The sequence below is a fragment of the Arachis ipaensis genome, chromosome B9, assembly GCF_059453495.1.
Source record: "Arachis ipaensis isolate K30076 ecotype BB chromosome B9, ASM5945349v1, whole genome shotgun sequence".
NCBI lineage: Eukaryota > Viridiplantae > Streptophyta > Magnoliopsida > Fabales > Fabaceae > Arachis > Arachis ipaensis.
The window spans coordinates 119,177,244-119,191,161 of NC_142444.1; the positions used below are offsets into that span (position 1 = coordinate 119,177,244).

Here is a 13,918-nt window from a genome sequence, read left to right on the forward strand (position 1 = left end):
GGGTATTTGGGGAAGAGAGTTATGAAAAGGTGTGAAGAGGAGAGAAGAAGTGGGTGGAGATCTTGTGGGGTCCACAGATCCTGAGGAGATCCTGTGGGATCCACAGATCCAGTGGGGCCAAGGACTTTAATCATCCCTGCTCCAATTAGGCGTGTAAACGCCCTCTGTAGGCAATCCTGGCGTTTAACGCCAGATTGCAGCATGTTTCTGGCGTTAAACGCCACTTCCATGCTTGTTTTGGGCGTTCAACGCCAGTCTGCAGCATGTTTCTGGCGTTGAATGACAGCTTTCCTCTGGGGTGCATTCCTGGCATTTAAACGCCAGAATGCTGCTTGTTTCTGGCGTTTAACGCCAGTTTCATGCTCTGTTATGGCGTTAAACGCCAGCTAGATGCTCCTTATTGGCGTTTAAACGCCAGTAAGTCCTTCCTCCAGGGTGTGATTTTTCTTCTGCTATTTTTGATTCTGTTTTTAATTTTTGTATTTATTTTGTGACTCCACATGATCATGAACCTAATAAAATATGAAAGAACAATAAAAATAAAAATAAAATTAGATAAATAAAAATTGGGTTGCCTCCCAACAAGCGCTTCTTTAATGTCAATAGCTTGACAGTGGGCTCTCACTGAGCCACACCGGTGATCAGGTCAATTTTATAGATTCCTAAAACCAAACTTAGAGTTTGGATGTGGGGATTCAACACCAAACTTAGAGTTTGGCTGAGGTCTCCCAATACCAAACTTAGAGTTTGATTGTGGGGGCCTTGTTTGACTCTGTAGTGAGAGAAGCTTTTCATGCTTCCTCTCCATGGTTACAAAAGGAGAACCTTGAGTTTTAAACACAAGGTAGTCCTCATTCAGTTGAAGGACCAACTCTCCTCTGTCCACATCAATTACAGCTCTTGCTGTGGCTAGGAAGGGTCTCCCAAGGATGATGGATTCATCCTCATCCTTCCCAGTGTCTAGGATTATGAAATCAGCAGGGATGTAAAGGTCTTCAACCTTTACTAACATGTCCTCTACTAGTCCATAAGCCTATTTTTTTTAGTTGTCTGCCATCTCTAGTGAGATTCTGGCAGCTTGCACCTCAAAGATTCCCAATTTCTCCATTACAGAGAGGGGCATGAGGTTTATCCCTGACCCAAGGTCACATAGATCCTTCTCAAAGGTTATGGTGCCTATGGTACAAGGTATTGAAAACTTTCCAGGATCCTGTTTCTTCTGAGGCAATTTCAGTTGATCCAGATCACTCAGTTCATTGGTGAGCAAGGGAGGTTCATCTTCCCAAGTCTCATTACCAAATTATTTGGCATTCAGCTTCATGATTGCACCAAGGTACTTGGCAACTTGCTCTTCAGTAACATCTTCATTCTCTTCAGAAGAAGAATATTCATCTGAGCTCATGAATGGCATAAGGAGGTTCAGTAAAATCTCTATGGTCTCTAGTTGAGCCTCAGATTCCTTTGGTTCCTCAGAGGGAAACTCCTTATTGATCACTGGACGTCCCAGGAGGTCTTCCTTACTGGGGCTCACGTCTTCTCCCTCCCTTGTAGGTTCGGCCATGATGGTCAATTCAATGGCCTTGCACTCTCCTTTTGGGTTTTCTTCTGTATTGCTTGGGAGAGTACTTGGAGGGGTTTCAGTGATTCCTTTACTCAGCTGGCCCACTTGTGCTTCCAAATTTCTAATGGAAGACCTTGTTTTATTCATGAAACTCACAGTGGCCTTAGATAGATCAGAGACTAAATTTGCTAAGCTAGATGGACTCTGCTCAGAATTCTCTGTCTGTTGCTGAGTGGATGATGGAAAAGGCTTGCTATTGCTAAACCTGTTTCTTCCACCATTGTTAAAGCCTTGCTGAGGCTTTTGTTGATCCTTCCATGAGAAATTTGGATGATTTCTCCATGAGGGAGTATAAGTATTTCCATAGGGTTCACCCATGTAATTCACCTCTGCTATTGTAGGGTTCTCAGGATCATAAGCTTCTTCTTCAGAAGATGCCTCTTTGGTACTGTTGGATGATTCCTGTTCCGAGGGTTACCTGAAACTATAGGTCGATCTCGGATGAGATCTTCAGTACTGGTCGGAGATGGCGTGTCCGGCTGGCTGGTGGCGGCCGGAGCTGTTGTGTCCGACTTGTTGGACTTGCTGCACTGCTGATCCTTGGCCACCGGAGGGTGGGGGGAACCTGCAAGAGACTCTGATGCTTAAGTTAGCACGGGTATTAAGCAGGTTTTATGTAGAATCAGAGTATGAGTTATACCTGGGTGCTCCAGTGTATTTATAGTAGTGTGGGCTGACCTTTCTGATAAGATAAGTTAGTTATCTTATCTTATTTGGGGTAAAGTCAGCTTATTTTCAAGGGAACCGCCTTTATCTTTATAGGCTTGGATTGCCTTTGGATGTGGGTCGTGTTCCTCTATTTGGGCCCTTTGTTGGGCTTTCTTGTCGATTTGGCCGACCTCTTTGAGAAGAGGTCGGATTGCCTGACCTGAAGAGGTCGGTCGCTTTGTCGCCAATCATCCCAGGTCGGGTAGCGCGACCCAGGGTATGAACAATTCCTTCAATCCATTCAGACTCTGAGAGATCATATTGACTTGCTGAGTCAATATTTTATTCTGACCCAATATGTCATTCAGAGTATCAATTTCAAGAACTCCTTTCCTCATAGGCGTCCCATTGTTCACAGGATTCCTTTCAGAAGTGTACATGAACTGGTTATTTTCAACCATGTCAATGAGTTCTTGAGTTTCTGCAGGCATTTTTTTTAGGTGAATGGATCCACCTGCAGAATGGTCTAATGACATCTTTGATAGTTCAGATAGACCATCATAGAATATATCCAGGATGGTCCATTCTGAAAGCATGTCAAAAGGATACTTTTTGGTCAGTGCCTTGTATCTCTCCCAAGCTTCATAGAGGGATTCTCCTTCTTTCTGTCTGAAGGTTTGAACATCCACTCTAAGCTTGCTAAGCTTTTGAGGAGGAAAGAACTTGGCTAAGAAAGCCGTGACCAGCTTATCCCAAGAGTTCAGGCTATCTTTGGGTTGAGAGTCCAACCACACTCTAGCTCTGTCTCTTACAGCAAACGGGAAAAGTATAAGCCTGTAGACCTCGGGATCAACCCCATTGGTCTTAACAGTATCACAGATCTGCAAGAATTCAGTTAAGAACTGAAAAGGATCTTCGAATGGAAGTCCATGAAACTTGCAGTTCTGTTGCATCAGAGAAACTAATTGAGGTTTAAGCTCAAAATTGTTTGCTCCAATGGCAGGGATTGAGATGCTTCTTCCATGTAAATTGGAATTAGGTGCAGTAAAGTCACCAAGCATCCTCCTTGCATTATTATTATTTTCGGCTGCCATCTCTTCTTCCTGTTCGAAAATTCCTGTAAGGTTGTCTCTGGATTGTTGTATTTTAACTTCTCTTAGTTTCCTTTTCAGAGTCCTTTCAGGCTTAGGATCTGCTTTAACAAGAATGTTCTTGTCCTTGCTCCTGATCATATGACAAAGAAGGGAATAACAAAGAAAATATGGAATCCTCTATGTCACAGTATAGAGATTCCTTTGTGTGAGTAGAAAAAGAAAAGAATGTAATGTAAGGAAAGAGAAGAGAGGAGAATCCAAACACAAGGGTGAGGAGAGCAGTGTTCTTAGATGAATAAATAAATAGAAGGAGATGAGAGGTGAGAGAATTTCGAAAATTAATTATTAAAATTTAAAGTTAAATTTCGAAAATAGAAATAAAAAATTTTTAAAATTAAACTTAGAATTCAAAAATTAAAAATTGAAATTAAATTAAGTTTAAAATAATTAGTTAATCAAAATGAAATTTTAAAAAAGAGGGAGGTATTTTCGGAAATTTAAGAGAGATTGAATTAGTTAGGTGGTTTTGAAAAAGATATGATTAAAACAAAAAGATAAGATTGATTGAAAAATATTTGAAAATCAATTTTAAAAAGATAAGAGGTTAGGAAAGAAGTTAGAAAAGATTTTGAAATTGAATTTGAAAAGGATATGATTGAAATAAAAAAAGGGATATGATTGAAACAAAAAGATATGATTGATTGAAACTTATTTTGAAAAAAATTTGAAAAAGAAATTTAAAAAGATTTGATTTTGAAAATTAAAGTTGATTACTTGACTAACAAGAAACAAAAAGATAAGATTTTAAAATTTAAAGATTGAAACTTTCTTAATAGGCAAGTAACAACTTGAAATTTTTGAATCAATCACATTAAATGCTAATAAAATTTTCGAAAATTGAGAAATAAAATAAGAGAAAGATTTTGAAAATCAAATTTAGAAAGTTTTCAAAAATATGAAGGAAAAATGAAAAAGATTTTATTTTTGAAAAAGATTTTGAAAAGATAGGATTTTTAAATTGAAAATTTGACTTGACTCATAAGAAACTAGATTTTAAAAATTTTTGAAAAAGTCAATCCAAATTTTCGAAATTTTAAGAGAGAAACAGGGAAAGATATTTTTTTATTTTTGAATTTTTTTTAATGAAGAAAAAGAAAAACATGAAAAAGACTCATAACATAAAAATTATGAATCAAAACACACAATGCATGCAAGAACACTATGAATGTCAAGATAAACACCAAGAACACTTTGAAGATCAAGTTGAACATCAAGACTTATTTTTGAAAATTTTTAAGAAAAGAAAAACATGCAAGACACCAAACTTAGAAATTTTCAATAATTAGACACTAACAAATTAAAAATGCATATGAAAAACAAGAAAAGACACAAAACAAGAAAATATGAAGATCAAACAAGAAGACTAGCCAGGAACAACTTGAAGATCATGAAGAACATATGATGAATTTTCGAAAATTCTTGAGAAGAAAAAGAAAAAGGTTGGTGTGCCATGCTCATGATATTGCCTTGGTTCTATTAGTTGGCGTGCCACGCCTCAGTCTTCTAGTGGCACGCCATAGTGACATGCTTGGGTTGGCGTGCCACACCTTCGATACTAAGTGGCATTCCCAGTCCTTAGTTTTGTTATCTTTGTGCATTGGCGTGCCACGCTTGGTTGCTCAAGTGGCACGCCTCAGTGAGGTTGAGAGGTTGGCATGCCACGCCTTCGACTTCAAGTGGCACGCACTGTCTTCAATTGCCTTCAGCCCCTTTCTCTGGATTATTGTACCAGCATGCCACGCCATGCTGTTCAAGTGGCACGCCCATTGATTTGTGAACTCTTTAAGCTTGGCGTGTCACGCCTGGGTTCTCAAGTGGCACGCCTAAGTGACTTCTTGGAGCTGGCGTGCCACGCCTTCGATACCAAGTGGCACGCCATAGTGGAGGTTCTTCTAGGAATGGTGAGTTGGCGTGCCACGCTCCTTTGCTCAAGTGGCACGCCCATAGTAGTTGATGGGTTAGGCATGCCATGCCCAACCTGGCGTGCCACGCCTCATTCGTTTCCTCCATTGTTGCTCTCTGGAATTTTGTACTAGCGTGCCACGCCCAGTCCCTGGCGTGCCACACCCACATGCATGCTTGGACTTTCTTTCTGGAATTTAGTACTGACGTGCCACACCTAGCTCCTGGCGTGCCACGCTAGTGCATTTTTGTGGCGTTTGCTCCAAGTGACATGCCAGTTTTACACGCCCAGCTTCTTGTTTGTCTTCTACCCATTTTTTTATGCCTTTCTCACCTGAAATTCAGCACAACTCATCTCAAAGTAGTGTACCATAATATTCATCAAATAATGCATGAATTATACTGATCAAATGAGATTTATGCTCTTTTATAGTCTTCTTTATGCAAGAAAGAAGGGTAGATGATGCAAGTCATCAGAATGACAATCAAAGCATACTCAACTTAGGTAAAAAGCAATGAAAGTGAATTGAATCAAAACTTGGTTATTGCAATTGTGCCAAGGGAAGTGTGAGATTTGACAAAAAATGGCCTAAAGGCAATAACTGATTCACACTAAAAGAGCTTACTTATTCATGTCAAGAAGTAGGAAATAATCACATAACCATAACCCTTGTTCAAAAAGCAATAACTTGATTAAAATCAAATTGAATTGCTCAAAAAGAATTTCAAAGAACAAGTTATTGCATATGATCATTTATGTTCAAAAACACATGAGTAAGCAACTCAGTCAATTCACTAAACAAAACATGGTATGCACTATTGAAAAATGCACCCACACAATTGATTAAAGTTGACATTTCAAACCAATTTGGTGTTCAACCAAGAATAGCAACTAAGTGCATAATCAAAAATCAATCTCAATCATCATAAAAAATTACATAAAACTGTACAAGCTTTCGTTATATTGCCTAAGGAAAATGAAATTCAAAATAGATATTGGCCAAACATAGGAATTGAACAAAAAATTGTCACTCAGGCAATCTATCGAGCATATGGTGTGCATGTTCTGTAAACAGGGACTTCAATTCAATTACTGCAGCATTCAACCCAGAAAAATTTAGAAAGATACAGTCAACATCATCGCTATTTTTTATTGATCCCTACCAATGGAGAATTGGAAATCAAATCAATGCTAATTAAGAGTGAAGATGTTGATAAATAGTAAATTAGTAACTGGTGATGAGGATAATAGTAACTGTGAGGAGAACATAAGTTATAATGTCTCTGTATATAAGTCTAGTTCTATAGCTTCAATGAATTTAGAGGTTGTTGTGTGCTCCACAGCAAATTTAAGTCATAGAAGAATAGAGACTCACATTTACTAGAGGCTCAAATTCAGGCTTCTGAAATTAAAGTATAAAGATGAAACCTAGAAAATAAAGTGAAAGAAACATTAAGTTACAACAATGAGCAACTTAGTAGAAACAGGGATACCATCAGTTTATCATAATGTCTACATAAAGTAGAATATAAGTAATTCGTTCATTTGTCCAATCTGGTCTAAAAGTTGGGAAATCATCTGCAATGAAATTACAAGTTAACTAAGTTTACAAACACAAACAAAAACATAACAGGCATCACAATATCATATCACAATAGTCGTAACATGTCACATCATATCCAAGTTGTAACACCCTAATATTCAAATCCTTATGCTCGAGTCATAGGTCATCAATGATATTACGGTGGTACGACTCTCAAGTGGATTTTGTTAATACATAGTTATAGGTATAATTGAAAGGAGTATTAATCGAGAAGCCTAAAAAGAGTAAAAATAAAATCGCGAAGTCATATCACTCACCCATCGACAACTAAAGATAAAGCGTGAAGTCGAAAGAGATATACAGATAAAGGCATAAAGGAGAGTAAGAGAAGGACAGTATATAGATATATAACATAAGTAAATAGCCCCTAGTCGCGACCCACGAAGTTTAGGCCGCCTAGGGTACAGTATGAAAGTAGTTGACAACAGTATCTCCTAATCTCTCCCAAAAGAAACATAAGAGCCTCTATAGGCAAGTTCAAAAGAGTTCAATACATAATATGAGCTTTTCAAAATAAAGGTGGAGAGATTCTAAGCAAAATATAAAGTAGAGAATATAAAGATCTTCGCCGTCTCTCAGATGAACCATAGCTCACTTCTGAGCACCTGGACCTGTATCTGAAAAACAAGAGACATATACGAAATGAGAACCCCCGACCCATTGGTTCTCAATACGATAAAAGTGCAAAATAAATACAATGCATTGTAATAAACACTCATTAAGCATCCTAAACTTCCTTTCACCAGATATTCATCCTATGCTCTCGCCAATCCATAAATAGGCAACTGTTATAAGGGAATGCTAGATCTAATACATCTTCCTCATGCTTTCCGACTTTCTAACTCTCCAACGAATCAGAATTAGAATCATAAATAAAACTATCACCAGTTATTCTGTCTCAGCAATCCTATATCAATACTTCATATCATCACCTGGAGCAAGTGAAATCACTTCACTGCGTCTACCCAGGGAGCTCAAATTACCTCATTCAATAATCATCATTTTAAATTAATCATATCATTACTCCATCTCAATAAAAACAGCCCTCAGCGTCAACCGACACCAGCATGAGGGACCTCTCAGTTGTACAAACACAAGCAATACAGGCAAGTAATACACAATAAGGTACAAGTAGCACATAGTCAAGTAACATTGCATATATGATATAACAATCCAAATAAATAGGCAAACCCAAACAATTCAAACATATGCAAATAATGTATGCCTGCCTTATGGCTGATGATATCATCTGTCGGTTAATAGCCAACCTGACACGTCCTGGTAGCTAACCATGGATAGAAACACCCATCGCGGAGCAAGTAAGTTTGAGCTACAACCCCCTTGCTACTACTCGCTCAACCCAGAGCCAGTGGAACAACCACTACTGTGGCTACTACTGAGCCGGGTGTTTAAAAGCTCAACCTAGAGAGAGTGGAATAACCACTACTGCCGCTACTACCCAGGCGTCACAATCTCTGACCTGGCGCAAGTGGGACGAACCACAACCCTTGCTACTACCCAGGCGTCACAATCTCTGACCTGGAGCAAGTGGGACGAACCACAACCCTTGCTACTACCCAGGCGTCACAATCTCTGACCTGGAGCAAGTGGGACGAACCACAACCCTTGCTACTATCCAGGTATCTCAAGCATTAACTCGGAGCAAGCGGGACGAATCACAACCTTGCTACTATCCAGGTATCACAGACATACATTCGTTCAAAATTCCATAATTAAAAACTCATTTATCATAATTCTCCTTCCCCATCTCATACCCGGAGCAAGTGGACAATGCCACTGCCTACTACCCGGGCACAGTCTCTCTCTCTTTTGTGCCTTATTACCATTAGAGGGAATCCGTGTCCTGTCACCATTAGAGGATATCGGTGCCCTGTCACCCTTACAACTAGAGAGAAAACACAAGCATATTCACATTCAACATTTTCGATCGTTATTCATTTACCACATTCATTCATTAATCATATATGCATCTCTGGCATACTCGCCACATGTTCAAGCTTCCTCAATCTATCATAGTCATTTAATCATTAATCATATACATATACATACTCAGCCATAATTCAATACTTATCACAGCCATCCGGCTCATAATATACATAGCACTATCACCATCATCCTCAGCAACTCATACAATCATCATTACTCATCATTCATCATTGATTCTCACTTTAGTTCATCCACAAGTTACTACATGTCCTAGCTTCTTTTCATTACTAGGCGTACTATAAAGATTTAGGACTTAGAGGATGAAAATAGAGGCTTAGAAGTCTGAAATTCGGCTTTAAAGACTTAAAAATCAACTTTTGCTGTAAACAGGGTCACGCATGCGCGTCGCCCATGCGCACGCGTGGGAAGCGGAGAAAAGCGAGGGACGCGTAAGCGTCACCCGTGCGCACGCGTGGGAAGTAGAGAGGTAGGTGACGTATGCGCGTCAGCAACGCGTACGCGTGGATGCGTTTTGTGCTCCTCGCACAAAACTGGCACGCTACCATCACAACTCTCTGGAATTTATACCACGCACCTGCATTAACACAGCGGCGCGTATGCGTCGGCCAGGCGCACGCGTGAGAGGGTAAAAATCGTGAGTAATGCGTACGCATCGGCCATACGTACGTGTCGGAGTACGTTTTACGAAAAATTTTACTAAGTTTAAAAAGCTGCAGAATTTTATTTTCAAACCTCAAACTTCTGCTACACATAACTTCTTTGTATAAAATTCCTTTCTCAACCATTTCTGAACCGTTGGAAAGATCGTTGAATGAACTTTCATAAAAAATCTGGTTTTGAAGAATTCCTATCTCCGAGGGCCGAGTTACGGACCACCGAAGTTGTTCAAAAATCATTTTTTACCCAAAAATAGAAATCACCAATTTTTTCATTGTTCACAAGCCAAATTCATTTCCACTCATCCAAATAACCACAACCCAACCACATTCACATAATTACACTCAACCAGAACCAAACCTACCTCATCTACACAATTCAATTCAATTTCGTCACCTTCCACTCCTAAATTCCTAATGTCTTATTATTCCACATTCCTCCCATTTATTAACACACTCAATTTTCAATATCCATCCAATCTCATATGACATCACACAATACACACATCACTTACCTTCCTTACCTCTTTCCGGCCTCCGGCTCAAGATTTACGACCTCCGGCCCAAAATTCACAATTTGAATGCATATTTCACAAACTAATATTCATTATCCAATTCATCAAATTCTCAACACACCAAACATACAAATTCACACAATTCTCAACCCAATCATTAATTTACATTACATATCAACTATACATATTAGTACCAACCATTTACACAATCCAAACTTAATCCTAGGGGCATCTAGTCTAGGAATTCTCATCACACCACACGGTACTTAAAGGAAACTTAAATCGTACCTCTTGGAGACAAACCAACTGAGCCTCTTCTTTGGAAGTCTCCACCAACCCTTAGCTCCAAGCCTCACTAATGCCCCACAAGCAATATTAATCTTCCAATTGTGCACCAAAATCAACCAATACCCTAACATAACCAATTTCACACTTACAATCAACTTAGGATTCATGAAAATAATAAATCACAAGGGTTGGAGGGTTTCTTACCTTAACCCACTGAAGTTTGTGATGAATATCACCCATGGCTCATACTAGAGCACTCTTAAACAACCAATATCATAAAATTACTCAACACCTATAACCAAACTCGAATTTAAGGTGAAAAATGAAAACTAGGTAGAGGACAGTAGAATACTCACCACAAAACTTAAATAAAATTGTAGAGAATGAAAAGAGCGACGCGTGGCCATAAAAGGCTCGTCAATCGGAGTTCCAGAGAGAAAGTTATGGTGATTTGAAGTTTGGAAAGCTAGGTTTTCTTTCTCTCTTCTCTCTATCCGCCCCACACCCTTTCTTTAGGGTAAATGAGATGAAATTCTCATAACTAATGTTTATATATGTTGGGTCTTGGACCCACTTGGGTCCGATTCACTTGGTTTAGTCCGTTGGCCCAACTTTAGGCCAAAACTTTTAAGATTAGAGTTTTAAATCGTATTTTAAATATTTCTATCTTTCCCAAATTATAAATTCTTATTTCTTAAAATTATTCACTTCTAATTAATTTTTTCAGCCACAGTATCGGACAGATTGCAGCCACTACTGCCGGTCAAATTTTCAGTGCGCATTTGTATTCAGACAACTATGTTTTCTGACTCAGAAAAATTCACTGAGTCCAAATATTATATTTAAATTATCAAATTCCGATTGCTAAATTTTCTAACCATATTCGCTCCTATTTAATTTATTATTTAATTAATTACAGTTTGACCGGGTTTTACACAAGTCTTGCTTCTCTCGTTCTAGTTACTAACTACTAACACTTTGCTTTCTAGTGCAAAAATATTGCTAGAATAACTAAATGAATTTGGGGAATGAAGCGAGGAAAGAAAAAAGGAATGCCTTAGCAGCTAGAGATGCAATTCTGAAATTACCAGGGTCCTGTTTGAGATTCTCGGGCTTGAATTGAGCAGATCTTAACATTAGGAATTCAATCAATTCATGACCAAGAAATCTTAACAAATACATACAAAACTCTTAAGAAAATTGCAAAGAATAATAATAAAAAAGTGAAAATTAGAGAAGAAAGAACATAAAAGGACGTTCTTCTTCTCCCCATTAGACTCACCTCAAAATAGAGAATAGCAAACCCAACTGGTGCACGAAAATTACTTCACACTATGTAATTCCGCACAACTAACCAGTAAGTGCACTGGGTCGTCCAAGTAATACCTTACGTGAGTAAGGGTCGAATCCCACGGAGATTGTTGGCTTGAAGCAATCTATGGTTACCTTGTAACTCTTAGTCAGGAAAACAATTCACTTATCAAATTGAATTGCGAGGAATAAAAGAGCATGAAATAAATACTTGTTATGCAGTAATGGAGAATATGTTGGAGTTTTTGAGATGCTATGTCTTTTAAATCTCTGCTTCCTCCCTATCTTCTTCTTCACGCACACACGTCCCTCCTATGGCAAGCTGTGTGTTGGTGGATCACCGTTGTCAATGGCTACCATCCTTCCTCTCAGTGAAAATGGTCCAGGTGCGCTGTCACCGCACGGCTAATCATCTGTAGGTTTTCGATGATATCGGAATAGGATTTACTATCCTTTTGCGTCTGTCACTACGCCCAGCACTCGCGAGTTTGAAGCTCGTCACAGTCATCCAATCCCAGAATCCTACTCGGAATACCACAGATAAAGTATAAACTTTTCGGATTCTCAAGGATGCTGCCAATGGATTCTAGCTTATACCACAAAGATTCTGATTAAGGAATCTAAGAGATACTCATTCAATCTGATGTAGAATGGAGGTGGTTGTCAGACACACGTTCATGGATTGAGGAAGGTGATGAGTATCACGGATCATCACCTTCTCTATCATTAAGTGCGAATGAATATCTTAGATAGGAGCACGCATGGTTGAATGAAAAACAGAAATAGTTGCATTAATTCATCGAAACACAGCAGAGCTCCTCACCCCCAACAATGGAGTTTAGAGACTCATGCCGTCAAAGAGTACAATCTAAAATGTCATGAGGTCCCAAATAAATCTCTAAAAGTTGTTTAAATACTAAACTAGTAACCTAGGTTTACAGAAAATGAGTAAACTATGATAGATAGTGCAGAAATCCACTTCTGGGGCCCACTTGGTGTGTGCTGGGACTGAGACTAAAGCTTCTCACGTGCCTGGGCTGTTTTGGGTGTTCAACGCCAGGCTGTAACCTGTTTCTGGCATTGAACTCCAACTTGTAACGTGTTTCTGGCGCTGGACGCCAGACTGCAACATGGAACTGGCGTTGAACGCCAGTTTACGTCGTCTATCCTTGAGCAAAGTATGGACTATTATATATTGCTGGAAATCCCTGGATGTCTACTTTCCAACGCAATTGAAAGCGCGTCAATTGGACTCTTGTAGCTCCAGAAATTCCATTCCGAGTGCAGAGAGGTCAGGATCCAACAGCATCAGCAGTCCTTTTTCAGCCTGAATCAGATTTTTGCTCAGCTCCCTCAATTTTAGCCAGAAAATACCTGAAATTACAGAAAAATACACAAACTCATAGTAAAGTCCAGAATTATGAATTTTGCCTAGAAACTAATGAAAATAAACTAAAAACTAACTAAAACATACTAAAAACTATATGAAATTAACCCCAAAAAGCGTATAAAATATCCGCTCATCACAACACCAAACTTAAACTGTTGCTTGTCCCCAAGCAACTAGACAAATAAAATAGAATACAAATAAGTCAAGAAGCAATAATATCTCAGAGTTTTTGGCTGAAGCTCAGATTCTAATTAAATGAGCGGGACTAGTAGCTTTGTACTTCCGAACAGTTTTGGCATCTCACTTTATCCATTGAAGCTCAGAATGATTGGCATCTATAGGAACTTAGAATTCAGATAGTGTTATTGATTCTCTTAGTTTAGTATGTTGATTCTTGAACACAGCTACTTTTATGAGTCTTGGCCGTGACCCTAAGCACTTTGTTTTCCAGTATTACCACCGGATACATAAATGCCACAGACACATAATTGGGTGAACCTTTTTAGATTATGACTCAGCTTTGCTAAAGTCCCCAATTAGAGGTGTCCAGGGTTCTTAAGCACACTCTTCTTTTTGCTTTGGACCTTGACTTTAACCGCTCAGTTTCAAGTTTTCACTTGACACCTTCACGCCACAAGCACATGGTTAGGGACAGCTTGGTTTAGCCGCTTAGACCAGGATTTGATTCCCTTAGGTCCTCCTATCCACTGATGCTCAAAGCCTTGGATCCTTTTTATTACCCTTGCCTTTTGGTTTTAAGGGCTATTGGCTTTTTCTGCTTGCCTTTTTTTTTTTTTGCAAGCTTTGTATTCACTGCTTTTTCTTGCTTCAAGAATCATTTTTATGATTTTTCAGATTATC

At 38.9% G+C, this 13,918-nt stretch overlaps 1 non-coding gene across 1 annotated transcript; it reads left to right on the plus strand.

Moving 5' to 3' along the window:
* The first annotated feature begins 2,859 nt into the window (after positions 1 to 2,859).
* LOC148546097 (small nucleolar RNA R71) lies at positions 2,860 to 2,967 on the plus strand. Its single transcript, XR_015900927.1, has one exon. It is a non-coding gene; the product is annotated as a small nucleolar RNA R71 (small nucleolar RNA).
* The last annotated feature ends 10,951 nt before the right edge of the window (positions 2,968 to 13,918 follow it).